The 15,884-nt window shown below is 32.9% G+C and overlaps 1 protein-coding gene and 1 long non-coding RNA gene across 2 annotated transcripts in view; one reads left to right on the top strand and one right to left on the bottom strand.

Moving 5' to 3' along the window:
• The window catches only part of SEMA5A (semaphorin 5A), a 600,495-nt gene that overhangs the window by 18,950 nt on the left and 565,661 nt on the right, over positions 1-15,884 (top strand). The window lies entirely within an intron of this gene.
• LOC116420543 overlaps positions 11,095-15,884 on the bottom strand; it is a 58,809-nt gene continuing 54,019 nt past the window's right edge. Inside the window, exon 4 of the long non-coding RNA XR_004230893.1 lies at positions 11,095-11,698. This is a non-coding gene — a long non-coding RNA (uncharacterized LOC116420543). The remainder of the gene's footprint in view (positions 11,699-15,884) is intronic.

The following is a 15,884-nucleotide window of genomic DNA, read 5'->3' as shown; positions in this document are numbered from 1 at the left end:
AAATAGCATTTTTTATTTAAAAATGTTAAACTTTTAAGAAATAGTGTTAAGCTGATGAACCTCATCTATAAGATTATAATTAGGACATATTTTGAATATGTGCAGTTTACTTGTGTTGGCAATATTTTGCTTTATTGAGCTATTAGATATTTATTATCTGCATACACTCCAGAGAAAAGAGTATAATCAATTGGATATAGTGAGTTAAATGCTCAATGTGCCATTTTAATGGAGGCTTGGGGCATGTTCTTTAAAAACAGTGTCTTCTATTGATTTTTATGGAGTTCTAAAATAGATAGAAGTTACTTAAAAATGACTCTGTTCAGAGGAAATGAACCAGAAAGAAACAATAATAATAGTTTGATCCCAATGTTAATACATTTTAATTATCATCTGAGCCTTTATTTGAAAAGGAGAGATTACTTGTCTGTCAGATGACATATAATCAAAGACTTACAAAAATACCTTCCTGGGAGATATTCACCTGGGAAGATTTCATTATGTGAATCAGATATACAACTACTCTGTGTTCTGAAGTTGTAAGCCAACTTGTAACAGGAACCACCACTATTTAAATTTCATAGCACCCGTTTACAAATTGAAATGTTCTCTTAGTAGCAGGGCTATTTTTAACAAGTTCAAATGTATCATATGATGGACAACATCCAGTACTCCCAAATTAGTAGCAATATCTTGAACATGGTACTGCTAAGCATTTATTGAAGCCTCCTAGAATGAGCTTGAGATGGCAGGATTCTTAAAGATCAGGAAGACTAAGATGAAGAAATAATAAGAAATTAATTGATTTTAATAATGTTTGATATCAATAAGAAATAATTTGTAGGAATTTGGACAGAATAAAACTTGATTGTTCTCAAGTAGGACAATAATCTTGAAGCAATTTATTTTGTTTTTTGCACTACAAGATTATATATATATATCTATATATCTATATATATATCTATATATATATATCTATATATATCTCCTAATATATAGAGAAAAGATACTGTAGAACCATGAACTCAAGAAATCTTAGATTCTTGTTAGTATTGGAGCAGAAAACCAGGTACTAATGAGATCAGTTCAAATCAATTCAATCAAATTCAAATCAATCAAATAAGCTGATTTATATTATTTTGGATGAAAAAGTAAATGGGAAATAAAGAATAGTAGGATAGGAAGGGTACTATAAATCTTTGTCATAGTTGACTTTTTTCCTGTGTGTTTTTATAAAGCAGTGTTATGTTCTCAGCCAAAATTAGGACTCCAGAGTCAAAGGTGGTTTGGTTTTCAAAGAAATCTTTCATCTGTGGAAATAAGGAGGGATCCCTTTACAGCTTACTTATAGCATGTTCTTTCATTTGTAGCATGAATCTTGATTTACTCCAAAGACACAAGACCCGTTCCCCATTAAAGGCACCAGATTTGTTGAATGTTTTTCATAAAATGAGTATTTCCTTAATAAATTCATAATCACATATCAATACCGTACCAATCTTGCACAAATTGTAACCAATCACTGAATTTATTTAAAAGGTTTTCTTTTGGTGATGGGGCACAAGCACCGCACAGGAAAGGATAGGCTAATTCTTTTAAGTATTTGTACTTTAGAGTTCTTTCCACTAGTTGCTCTTCCAAAATTATATGTAGAAGACTGAGAGTAGGTGTTATTTAAAGGAAAGGAAAATTGAGGTTTCTTTGATTTTTAGTATAATCCTTTTGTTTACTGAAAGCTGCCTGGTTGTATCCTATTTCATACAATTACAGAATTGGGAGGTCACCATCTCCTTGCCTCCAGGCTATATTTCATTTAATTCATTTTCAAGATAGCTATCTATAGTATTTATAAAAGAGGCATGTAGATAATCCTCTCCCCTCCCCCCCTCCCCCCAAAAAAAAGAGGAAAAAAAAATACAACTGAAACTCCCTAGAGAGCTCTGTCATTACCTGGTATTTTTTAAAATTTATTTTATTACAAATAAATGTGCCAAAAAGCATTGTTGTCATAGGCAGCCCTTATATTTTGATATCAGTGCTGTTTGGTTTTAGGATTTGGAAACCATTCATTTTAGGCTGCATAATGGATGATAGTTTAATCACAGGAATCCCTGTTGTCTTGAAGATAAAGTTCAGAAGCATTATCTCCTCAGAAATTTGCATCCCAGATCTTAGGAATTGGCAAAAGCAATTGGAAAATGGAGGCACTAAAATCACAGAATCTCCTGCACAATTATTTATACTTCCTGAGGAAGTAGACTTTATCTGAAGAAATCGAGATCCATGACTTAGTCAAAGTAGTTAAACCGTGATCTGATCATTTAGGCAGAACCAACAGTCCAGGAATAAGTTTGGTGTGCTATGATCACTTATAAGATCCAGAAAATACTGTTTGGCGGCTACATGGCTGCTGCGGGCTACTTCTAAGTCATAGTCTGTTCAATAGGTATCCATGGGCATACATATTGACTTTGATGCCATCTGAGGGGTATACAGATTGAGAAACTGCATTCTCTGATAGATTGTGCAGAATACACAAGATAAGGAATATCTAAATAAATTAATGAGTGATAATTCAAGAAAACTACTCTTCTACCCCTTCTGCTTTCCCTACCCCCCATAATATTCTGTGTTGCTCTTATCAGAGAGAGAATACCGAGTTAGATGTATTCACAAATCTTATGAATGAACAATTAGACTGAATGAAAAGACCTCCAAGGAAGAAAGTTCCATAATCTACTTTAGTTGTGTGAGTTTTTGTTGCAATGCTGCAGTGAGAACACTGAAGGGAGATCTTTATTTTTACCAAATGATTTCAAATATCAGAAGAAAAATGGAAGATAGTGAAGGATGAATGATGACTGTATTTGATTCTCTTTGAACATCTCCTATAGGAAGTATCCCTGATTAATACCATCAGCTCACTCTACTATTTGCAATCTAGCAGCATTTAAATACATAGTTGGTGTTTATTTCTTTCCTAAGTACTTATAATTGCATTTTAATGTGTGCATATTTTTCTTGTTTTCTAAATTATTTTGTAAAGTTCTTGAAGACAGGGATTCATATTTTTCCATGATCCAGCAAAAATGCTCAGAAAAGTGTATTTTCTTCAAATATAATCAGTAACCATTGTTTAATTGATTAAATTAAAAGGTTATCAATAAATTTGGTAAGAGCCAGAGTAACTAAACAAATCATTGCAAATGATACATGTAAATATTTTTTAAATTACTTGTTTTTTACTGGACTTTAAAAAGTATATGCTATAAAATTTAGAAATTCTATTCATATTTCACACACACATACCTTTTTGTTTATAAAAAGAAGGCAACAGTGTCTTGGATATTATTCCAATAAAAACTTTTGGCATAAAATAAAAGGCATTTCTTTAAAGGATCCATATGCAGTGTATTCTTTTAGATTTAAAAAGTTTATAGATTTTGCATGTCATTTTTCCCTGCTTTACTGTACAGTACTTTTCTGTACTTAAATTGTACAGAAAATCATGTCTAACCAAATAAGAATTTGGAATTTGGGACATAAAATGTGAAGTCAAGACTCTCTGTTAGGTGATATGCATGTATATGTGTAGATAGATGCACCGAGATACTCACGTAATTTATAAAAGAAAAAATTTAGAGAGGTTATGGATTTATTTTAATGATAAGCAGAAATGGCCCAAAAGTTTGATGCTTACAAACATGTCTCATACTCTAGGTAGAGGGGAGGGAAGGAATTCCAAGTAGTCTTTGATCAAGTGTTTGTAGGAACTGTGATGAAAAGATAATCAGAGCTGTGACTATTGCAAATGCTTTTTCATGCCCTAGCATATAATTCCTCTATCTCCACATGATTTACTACTTTCTAGGAATGTACCAATCACTGGGTATGTGAAAACAACATTGGCTTGGAGAGAGAAATTTTTGTATGAGCTCTTTTGGATTGAAGATTTCAGGAGTTTTATAAGCCTCATTTTAAAACATTGTAATCAGTATAAATAATACGGATGCATGGTGGTGGGAGTGAGCAAGCTGTAAAAATAAAGTAACACAATGAAGGTAACTTCTTTTAAAAATACTAGCATTCTTTTAATAAAGAAAGAAACTGTCCTTTCCTATATGCTGTTTCTTTTTACTGGCAGCTTTAAAAAGATGAATAAGTAATCAAAATACAAATTTGTAAAACTTTTCATATTTAATATCTGCAGATAACTTTATAACAAACATATAAATAATGACATTTCTAGCTTAACAGACCTAGTGTTTTTAAAGTTTAATGCTAATGGGATTTTTTAACCTTTTGAATTCATTAGCACAGTGTTTTAGAAATGTGTGTATATATGCTCATAGTATTGACAAACACATGAATACATATGTATGTGTGTTCATATACATACATATGCATGCAGTGCATCATGAAACATGTAAATGTATACTATAATGCACATGGAGATGTATACACACATGCACACACACATATATGTATACACACATCTATATTATAAATACATGTACATGCACATAAATATTGAAACAGGTGACAGGCAGCCAGCTGATAATGGAGTGAGGCGAGAAGTGGAGGAGAATTCATTCAGCTGCTTTGAACAGAAGAAGCGTGCCAGATCCTACTATAACCAGGCTCTGGAATGGTGTTGACAAGCCTGGCAGCATGAGGCGTGACTGTAGGAGACTTGTCCTGGAAGCAAAACTCATCTGCAGAGTAAGCTGAAGTCTGGCATTTCCTTGCTACTGCAGCAGCCACTGCAGAGCTCACAGGGAATGGAGACATTCTCAGTTGAATTTCCTTTAGCCACAACCTGTTTGACAACCTTTGTGCTTTTGAAATGGAAAACAATATCTTTTAGGGGAAAAAAAAAAAACCTAGAAGCAAGTAAACATAATATTAAAGAGTCTGGAAATTTAAAAGTGAAGGACTTTTCCTCTTACCATTTTATTTCTATAAGACTTTATATATCCCAAAGTGCAAACATGAATTAGCTCACATGGCATGTGAACTTTTTAGCTTCAGACAAATTATTAGTCTTGGGTGAGTTTATTTTAGCCAAATAATTGAAACGTTTTAGTTCAGTTAGTACTTTCTGCCGATTTAAATGATTTTCTAATAACTTAATGTTATATCCCTCCCACAGAATATAAACTTTGTGAAGGCAGGAACTGTTCCTTTTTTGTCTTTGCACTTTACAAGGGGCCTTGCATGTAACAGCTGCTTAATAAAATTGAATTAGTACACCCTTTTTATGACTTAGGGTTCCAGAATCATAGAATCTCAGACCTGCAAAGGACCTCAGAGTCTAGTCTTAAATTGACTGAGAATCCTTTCTAATATTACTGAGGGCACATATGGATTGGTGTACGCAGATCCATTTTTGAGGGAGAAGTCTGATAAATTGAAGACAGTCTGGAGTAGTGATTCTTATGCTGCCATCTGTTGAACTTGGTTAATGTGGGTTTTTTTTTTTAATATAACTATGTCAGTATATAGTGAGTCTCCTATTTAGTTTAATTTTATGAATTTAAAAACACTATGTGGAGAAGAGGTCCATACATTAGGAATCACAGGCCTATAGGATGTCAAAGAAGATGGAAAAGGGTCTTCTATGAAGATCATTTGGAGAAAAGTTTATCCTGGGTAACAAGGTTTAGGGGCAAGATTATTTTTGTCCCAAATTAATTGTAGAGCTGGCATAAAGGAAGAGACTATTTTTTCTCCCTCCAGTACATAAAACTAAGTGCAGTGACTGGAAGTTATAGAGAGGGGTATGTAGTCTTGATGTGTCAGAGTAAAGCACTCTAATGATATTATCCAAAAGTGGAAGGGACTATTCTAAAGGGTGAGGCTCATATTGAGCTTTCAGTCCCCTATGACCCCTTTCAATACCATATTTATAAAAAAAAATCCTGTATGATAGCTACTATAGATATTATTATCCCCATTTTACAGATAAGAAAATAGAACCCACAGCTGGTAAGTGTTGAAGGTGGAATTTGACCTCAGCTATTCTTGACTTGTTTAGTCAGGCCTTTTCACTGTTCCAAATTGGTATGATAAAACTTTCTTCGAAATTCATGTGAATCAAAAGGTAATATGGTAACCTATCTAAAAATAACGAAATATTTAAGCAGTTTTAGTACTTAATTTCTGTATGACCCTGGTAAACTAACTTCTTTAAGCCCAATTTCCTTATCTAGAAAATGCAAAGTCTTGACTTAATCCCTCAGACTTTCTTCCCTCTCTCCTAAAATCCCATTAGAATTACATTAAGTCTTTGAAATGCATCCCTTTGCTAACTTCCAGGAGTGTCCTGGAAGCATTAAAGCAGACAGATACTTGGCTCCAAGGAAAAGCTATTTTTCTTCCAGGGATATCAGGGGATTTCTTTGTGGAGGCCTTGTCCAGCTTTGAGACAGGTACATTTCCCTGATGCTTCCTCTCCTAAAAGAAGGGAAGTATGGCCTTGAATCTATCCAGAGTACAAGAACAGCAACTCTTCAACGAACTTCTTCTTTCCTGCTACATCCTCAGATTGATTATGTTAGAAAGAACACTCAGAATGCACGTATCAAGCTTGAAAACAGACAAAGCAGAAACCTTTATTTAATTAACATGCAGCATTGCTTGGTGGCTAGAGAACATCCTCAGAGCCATTAAATATTCAATTTCCAGTTCTGTCTGTGATACATATGGGCTATGACACCTCTCAGTGACAAAGGTGTTCTCTAGCACTATGAATTGCAGAGAAGGTGCTAATCCACATTGTTAGTTCAAATTCATCACCAAGGACTGCATTGATGAAACCACAGGTCTGGTTGAAAACAGGACCAAAAGAACCCCTTCAAAACAAGAAACAAAATGCAGCACCTAAAACTCCAAGCTTCATGAATGAATACACTGAGAGCATCATTTTTACTAGGAAAAGGATCTTTCATTTTATTAAAGGATTTCCTTTAACTGCCAAGGTCTCTTAGTATATTCACAACATATTACTATGTGTAGCAAACATTCCCTTTGCATATAGCTTGTCAGAAGCACTTCTATTGTGTGAAACAAGGTCTATATCCACTCAAAACTCTTTTGTTAAGCGTACTCCTGCTTCTTATTTGTTTGTTTCACTCTTGCCTAAAAAGGAGGAACTCCATGAAAATTGGGAGGAGGAGACAAAGAGAAATAGCAGTATTCCAAATTCAATCAGGGCATGGAATTGTGACACACATGATTTGTATAGAAGCATTCATCTGGATTTTCTTTCTTTTTTTTTTTTTTTTTCTCCTCTGCTGATTAGGGGTGACATTGACTTTTTATTTTAATCTTCCTTGTATAAACTAATTACAACTATCCCTTTAAGTCACATGGAAGAGGATAGTGAGAGGCATGTTGAAATGATGAGAATTTTTGACTCCATAGCAATGTTATCCCCTAGGGAAAATCATGATATTTAGATGCTAAAAGATTTTCGAAAGACATTATCCTTGAGTCTGAAACTAAAGATCATGGCTCTATAATCTGAGTAACTCTGGTTTTGAAAGCTTGTTTTTCATTGTGTGTATCTTGTATGCCTATAGTTGTTAATATGTTGGTTCCTTCATTAGAATATCAATATCTTGAGCGTAGGGACTTGGTTTTTGCCTTAGCACAATTCCTAGCATGTAATAAGCATTTAATACATGTGTTTTGGGGACAATAATGATGATAAAGATTACAAGTGAATTTAATAATAAGAACTGGCTTAATAGAGTAGACTATTTTTTGTTTTTTCATTTTAAATTTAAAACATTTAAAGTGCCTTTCAGCATATTCCACATACATGTTTCTGTCTATATCTACATAGATATAGATCTTACTGTTTGACTAAGTATTAATATTTATAAACATAAATATCTACTATTAAAGCTCTTAAAAGAAAATAGTTTTAGTGATAAACTTTTGATTTGTTGATCTGAATAGCAAAATCTGATCCTAACTGCTGTAAGGACTAAGAAAAATCTCCCATTAACTTTTGTGAGACTTAAGCTGGTATCTTTTAGGGAAGGATTAGTGTTAAGACCTTTTATTCCATAAACCTTTTATGAGTCATATTTTACATGTGAATGTATTTCTTGTTAGCAAGGGGAAAATAAGTTGTGCTTTTCATTTGATAGCAAAAATGTAAAAATTTATACCCATAAATTCTGAAGCTTTCACAAATTTGTGTTATTGTTTTTTTGCAAGGTAACTGGAATTAAGTGACTTGCTTGGGATCATACATCTAGTAACTCAGGTCCTCCACACTCCAAGGCTTGTATTCTATCCACTGTGTCATCTTGCTGCCCATTCCATAAATTTTTTAAACCGCTTAATAATTATTAATGTCATTATTGAAAATGCGGCCATAAATCACAAAAATGATTCATTTATAATGAATGCAAAACTCTTCCTTCTTCCCTACTTTCTCAGATTCTCCCATAATCTACCTTGTACACTGTCACTAGATGAATCTTTCCAAAATATATCAGTCTTGATGTCAATTTCTTATTTAGAGGCCTTCAATGACTTTCTCTTGGTTATAAGATAAAATTCAAACTCCTTTTTCTGATATCTTTTCCATCTACCTTTCTAGTTTTTTCTCGCTACATTCCAAGCTGGTCTCCTTGCTTTCTACTTCATTATTCATGCTCCTTGTTTAAATTTCAAATCTTCCTAATACTATATATTATTATTTTTAGCACTTGCTTCCATACCACTCATTTAATATTTAAGAAATATTTGAGTTATATTTCTGTGTTTATGGATTACCTAATAGCTAACATTTACATAGCCCTTTAAAGTTCGCAAAATATGTTAACTTTATTATCTCATTTGATTTTCACAACAACCCTGTGTAGTGGGTACTAACCTGGAGCAAAGACTATATGAGCCTCAATGAGGAATTCCAAAGAACAGAAATAAAAGATGACATCCAAGAATTATGAGAGTAAAAATAGATTAGCTGGCCACACTGGGTGATAGGTGGGGGATGACAAGTAGATAACTAGAGTGCTCCACTGTTATTCATCATGCTGTCAGGAAAAATCAAAGAAGGCTTTCCTTTAGCACATTGCGCGAGGTTCCCTTTTGGTAAATTTCCAGAAGGACATAGATGATACTTGCATTGCATGGGAATCTATGAATATGTTGTAATGGACATTTTTGCAGATGACTTCCTTATTGAGATCATAATTTTGGTATGCCTTCCTCCCTAATAGTTAGATTATAAACTCAGGGCAAGATATATGTGCTGTAATTTACTGTATCTTACTGGTTTTGAAATTTTCTTTGACTTCAGTAATGCTTGTTGTGTCTTATGTGTAATATAACCTCAATAAATGAATGCCTATTGTACTTAATTTTCTTTCCTATCCTATTCCATTTACCCCTGCAACTGGTAAATCAAATGAGAACTTTTTGACACCAGGTGTCCCATATTGTCACCTCTCACTACTCATTTGTAGTTTAAAGAATCTTCAAACTTTTGCTTTTACAGTATATTTTGTATTTTTCTTCATTCTCATATAAATAGAGGTGGGAAGGAGTCAGAAGCTGACTCCTTGAGAGAGAAAAAATATTGAAGATGTTTTGCTTTTTCCTTTGTGATAATGCTTCAGAAATTAAGTAGTTACTTTTTGAGCTCTTTAAGAATGCTCATGAATTATTCTTATTTGTAAATTAATTTTGAAAATAATTTTAATCTTTAGATGTCCTAAGATTTTCATCTAAGAAAAGTTTGAGTCTTATATTAAAAAAGCAACAACTTTTTGTTGTTATTTTTTGTTTTTACATGACCTACATTTTTTCCTTGCATCTTTACCTCTGCCTCTAGAATAACAAATGATTTTTTTTAAATATAAAGGAAGGAGAATAATAATATATGTGAAGCCAATCATCACATAAAAAATTTGGTAACATATAGTATCACATAGTCATGAACTCCCTCTTCATTCATCTCTGCAAAGGAGTAAGGTGTCTTCTTATTTCTTTTCTTTGTGGTCAGACTTGTTCTTTGTGATTTTGCAACATTTCAATCTCTGCATTGTTAAAACACATTTTTAGAAATTTTTCAATCATGCAACTTTAAAATAGTCTGAAAATGTATGAAAGATAGCTAAAAAATACAAGATTGTTTAAATCTCAACATCATTAAATGGGAACATTGTTAAGATAAGATAAGGCATTCAGAAAGATGAGATAAAAAATAGCACCTTGAAAAATGAGGTTTCTCCACTTGTAAGCTTTTTTTGTCCAATTACTTTGCTTGTATCAAATTATTGTGTATACAACTTCAATTTAGCAATTGCATGGCAGTGCTAAGGAAAGGACTTTTGTATCTGATGTCCGACTCTTTCATTTCCTTGAATTGACTAAAGAGATAGCAGGCTTCATCAGCTTTTATTAGATTTTAAACTCTGCAATGCCAAATAAACCTTATCATTTAATAGCCTTGTCTTATAACAAAAATCTTCCTCCTTCCAAATATTGCATAGTTTGGTAACAGTTGAAAAAAAAGACTGCTATCTGAGATGTACTATTTAACTGATTTAGATAATGTTTCTCTTTGGACATATGATTTAGCATTGAAATGGATTCTAAAAGATTGTTTCTATTTATTTGGATTATATACTTTTGATTAGATTTGATGATACTGAAAAGGGATCACACAAATAAACCATGAAAAGAATAAGCAAATAAATTAAAATTAATGGTAGTTTTTAAATGTCAGTTTCAAATAGCTATCTTATCACTTCCTACTGAAGACTAATCATTTCCTAATCAATACAATGGGAGCAGTTTTGCCATTTGGATTAAAATGTTTTAATTTTAGATTTCTATACAATTTTGTAAATAGAGCAAGCAGTTATTCTTTATATATCTCATAAGTAAACTTCATAAATATTCTCTTTTGATCTTTCATTGTACTCTCTCTCATCATTTATCATTGATAGATACTTTAGCTCACTGCTATTGCTTATTAAAATTGTGCCTCATTCTGCCTCCCATTTGGAAGCAGTTGTACAACCTTTATGGGGGAAAAAACTATTACTGTAAAGCAATTGTTAAATATTGGAGAAGAGAATAAAAGAATAAAATTAAAGGCTTATATAATCCATATAGATAACAATGTTGGTAGGGTGCAAAATTCTGTTTAATAAACCAAAAGGGCAGCATTTCCTTTCTAGAAGATGATTGAGGTCATGAGTGGAATGCAAAAAGAAATGATTAGGCCAGGGAATTTTAGGGCTGCCCAGCCAAGAGTTTTCCAAGTAGATCAGACACTCTAGCTGCCATGAAAGCTGGGAGCATATTCAATAGAGGTTGGCCTCCTTTAAGTCTTTTCCTTTCTCAACATTACCATTTTTTCCTCCTCTTCCCTTAAAAAAATAGGTGACTGTCTTCTATCTTTCTATCATTCTGTCTTTGAGTTCTGGGCAATAGTAATGATCTTTATGTTTTAATAAAACAAATTTTCATATGAGACAGCATAATGAATATGGTTTTGAACATGACTCATCAACTAATTGGATGGATCAGGTAAAGAAGGAAGAAGCTTAAAAATGACTCCAAATTTTTAAACTTGTACAACTGGGAGGATGCTAGTGCCAGATTTCAGAGAAAAGACAGAGGAAATGTTCACGTTGAGGTTCACCAAAGATAATTGGGTAGACATCTGCAAAATACAAACAAAAATGTTATATTAGATCAGGGGTAGGGAGCATCTGGCCATGAGTATATAAGATCCACAAAATCATTTGTTTTAGCCCTGCCAAGGCAACTGCAGGTGATGATGAGTTGAAAACTGGTTTTAAGTTGATAATTTTGTATGACCCACAAATGATGTTATAAATATCCAAATTAACCTTAGCAGAAAAAAATTTTCCCCAACCCTGTATTAGATCTCTGGTGAGATATTGAAGGGATTAATTCATGAGATATGGATGGTTTTCTGAGTTTGTTATAACCTCTGGAATAAATAATGTGAATTCAGAGGGCCTTATATGTCTTGGACAGCCATCTTAGAAGTACTCCACTTGTAGGCTTTAGGCATATGTCTATTAATGACTCTAAATTGGAGGAAATACAGGAATAACCTAATATATACCTTAAATTTGGGGAAAGTAGATTTTCACAAAACTTTGAGCAAGGATAGACAAGTTCTCATTAGACTAAGATTCTGTAGGACGAGTCAGACTTTGAGAGAAGTGATGCTTTTTCAATAATGAAATTCAAAGCACAGCAACATAATTCTTATGATGAAGAAAAAGAGAAACTTTCTAAAGAGAAGGATATATATGTTTAGGAAACTCATTGATAAGTATGTTAAAAAGACATTCAGAAATAGAAAAATAGGGAATATAACTGAGGATGAATTCAAAATAATGGCATAGTCTAGTAAGAATGGTGTATATATATATGAAAAAAGAAAGGAAACAAGTGGTATTTAAGCACCTACTATATTCCAGTCATTGGTAAAGTTATTTACAAATAATATCCCATTTGATGCTCACAACCTCTGGTCCACTTTTCATAATCTCTCAGGAATATCCTTGACAAAGTTTCAGAAGACAGTAACTAAGAGAATGAGAGATCTAGAGACCATGCCATAGATTGAAAGATTTCTGTCATGAGAAGGCAAAACCTACAAGAATATGGCTAACCATCTTCAAGTATTTGAAGGATCATCATGTAGAAAAGGGATTAGTTAGTTTTTGGCTTGTCTCACAGGGCAAAATTAATAGCAGCATGTGGAAAGTAGTGAGAAACAGACTTTTTATAACAAAGTTATAGAAAGATAGAGCTGACTTAACTTCAATAGATTGTAAGTTCCTTATCAGTAAAGGTCTTCAGGCAGATGTTGAGATCTCAAAAGGATTCCTTGTTTCATCTAACAGTAGAATAGAGCAGGTTATTCTTAAACTAGGGTCTCTGAACTTGAATTTTTCCTTAATGTTTTGATATTGCTTCAGTATAACTGGTTTCCTTGGTAACCCTATGTATTTTATTTTATCTTTAAAAAAGCTTTTTTTTTTTTTTTTTAAATTTAAAAGGAGTTTCATAAGTTTACCCAGACTGTCACAGGGATCCATGACAAAAAAGGGCTAAGAACCTCTGCACTACAAGGATAAACTTTTAGGTCCTTTCCCAGTCTAAAGTTCTGTGATAAGGGTTGCACATTTTAATTTTTTCCATCACTGTTGAGGTTAGAGTGAGTATCAAGAGAGAGATGATAGTGGGTCAAATCTTAAATCACAAAAGAGATTTACTTTTTTGGTCCAAAGAAATTCAAGAACTATGTTTCTGGGTAAGGAAGAGCATACATATGAGGTGATCAGGACAGAGATATAAATACCTCATCTTATCTTTTCTTTTCCTCTAACATTATCCCATTTATCAGATCCTGAGGGATTTGGTATTACATAGACACAATCTCCTAATATTTGAATGGCCCTGTTTTTTTAAAAAGTCATTCCACCAAAATGCAAAAATAACTAAATCACCGCATATATTGTTTGTTTGTTTATTTTAGTTTATATTGAGTGCATTTGCTAGGAATCGGCAAATGCTTCCAGTTGGGGGAGGGATCAGGATTGGGTCATTAAGATGAACATTAAAAGAGAGAGTTTTAAAAATAGCACAATAGAAACATTCAAATAGAAGACCATGTAGGACACTCAAAATTTGGTCTTAGACATTTTTCCTATTTCTCTCTCTTTTTTTTTAAATTCTTGGATTCAAAACTGAAAATGGCTTGTTGGAAACATGTCTAAAGGAATTCCTTTGCATTGAAAGCAGAATGTTCAGTAATGAGCACCCCCAGAAGACTTCTTTTAGGATTAATTATGTGACTAGAGAAAAGATCATAATAGCAAATTAGAAAGCTAATAGCAAATTAAAAAGGGGCTTGGTTGGTTTCACCAGCTATTTTATATATTTTTTTCAGTTTGATGGTGATAGTTTCCCCCACACTTTAGGGGCCATTACTGAAGAACATAAAAGAGATGCTAACAAGTTAACTTTCAATGTCATAAAATGACAGAATATAAAGCTTCCTATACAATATGCTGCTGTTAGAAAATTGTGGTTTAGTGAAATAGAGATCTTTAATTTTTAAATAACCATTCTTTAGAGTTTAATGAAGACCTGAAAACTCTAGTTATTTTTTAAAAGAGAAATCTGGGTAAGATGAGCTCTGTATACATTTTTCCCTTTCATTTCTACAGTCTCTAGTTTATCTCTTGTGTTACTGTAAAATAACTTATCAGATGAATACCTAATATCAATATGTTTTATACAGTGGGAAACCAAAATAATAAAAATTATGATATAGAGTTCAAAACATGTATCTGTGTTATCACAAATGTGTATCCATGATTATTCATCCAACACTTGCATCAATAATTCTAGTAGTAGGTTCTACAGATATAAAAATCAAAGCAACAATATGAAAGTTTTAAACAGGAAGCTAGCATTTCTTCTTGGGTATTATTCCATCCATCATGGAGACTACTTTAGTTTCATGTCCTTCAATTCTTTTGAATTCTGGTGTCTAGGCATTCCTTCTGGGGATGAAATAAAGCTTTAAATTATGTTAAAAATGATCAAATTTGTGTAAATATTAAGGCACAAATGATAAACGATTCATAAAGAGAAATTGCACAGAGGAGATAAATGATTAGGAAAATCACTTTGTCCAAATTTTAGAATCATTCCTGAAGGGACCAACTTGAAAATACACATAAAACTAAGTTTAAACAAACAAACAATAGGTAGGAGATGAGATACTTGAGGTAAATTTGAGGATAAAGTGGAACATTTGGGTGTCATAGTAACTGGCTCAGGTCCTAGGAACAGACTGAATAGCACCTCCCATAGTGTATAAATTTCACTCAAGGAATTTGCTGACTAAACTAGAAAGTCTGGCCCATTTTTCTCTAGGATACATATAAGCCTAGATTTTAATGGGGTCATACCTAAATAACCCAATTATAGCAGCAGATACTTTAAAAGCCCTACAGCAAATGAGACAATCTGTGATGGTGGTTGAGCGAAAAAGTTTATATGAGTGTATTCTGCAGTTTCAGCTATTTTTTGGAAAATATTTCAGCCAATGGCTATTTTTTGTAAATGCAATAGAATTCCTATATCTTCTCTGAAGTAAAATTTTGATTTTAGAGGCCTTTTTCTTTGTATGGTCACTGTAGTTATTGCTTTGGCATTATAGAGCAAAAGACTATACCATGATGATACAAAATAATATTTCTCCTGACCTTTTACTAACTGTTGCTACCTTGAACCATAGCCAAAAAGAGAAATCCTTTGTAGAAGAGTTTGCTTGTCTTTTATCACTTACATTGTGTGTATTGCAGTTGTTATGGTTACAGGAATCCAGTTTGGCGTGAACTTTTTGGTAAAGCACAGGCAAATACTTTTTAAAAGATTTATAGAACCATTTGTGCTCATAAATTAATTATTTCATCACAGATTAATTAAAATTAAGGGAAAAAATAACTTGCGAGCGCAAAGAAAGTCATTACCATTGCTGACTTCATTCACTTTCTTCATTGAAATCAACAATTTGGAAAAGTGGCTTCTATCTGTCCCTTACCCACCTCCATCTCACCGATGTTATCTCGTATATTTTCTGTAAAAGACTTAAATGTGTGCCTTCCAGTGTAAACCATAGCCAAGTCATTTGTTTATTCAGGCAAGTTTTGAATCTAGTTGTTGTTAGAGAAGGTATCAATGTGAACAAGTATAGTGAGTTTCCTCACCCTATACCAATGCAGTAGCATTTAATAATATCCCTTAAAAAGGCTAAATTGAAAATAACTAGGAGTCAAATGCTATTTCCTCCT

This window comes from Sarcophilus harrisii, chromosome 1 (assembly GCF_902635505.1).
Source record: "Sarcophilus harrisii chromosome 1, mSarHar1.11, whole genome shotgun sequence".
Classification (NCBI taxonomy): Eukaryota; Metazoa; Chordata; class Mammalia; order Dasyuromorphia; family Dasyuridae; genus Sarcophilus; species Sarcophilus harrisii.
This window is presented reverse-complemented; position numbering and strand designations above follow the sequence as displayed.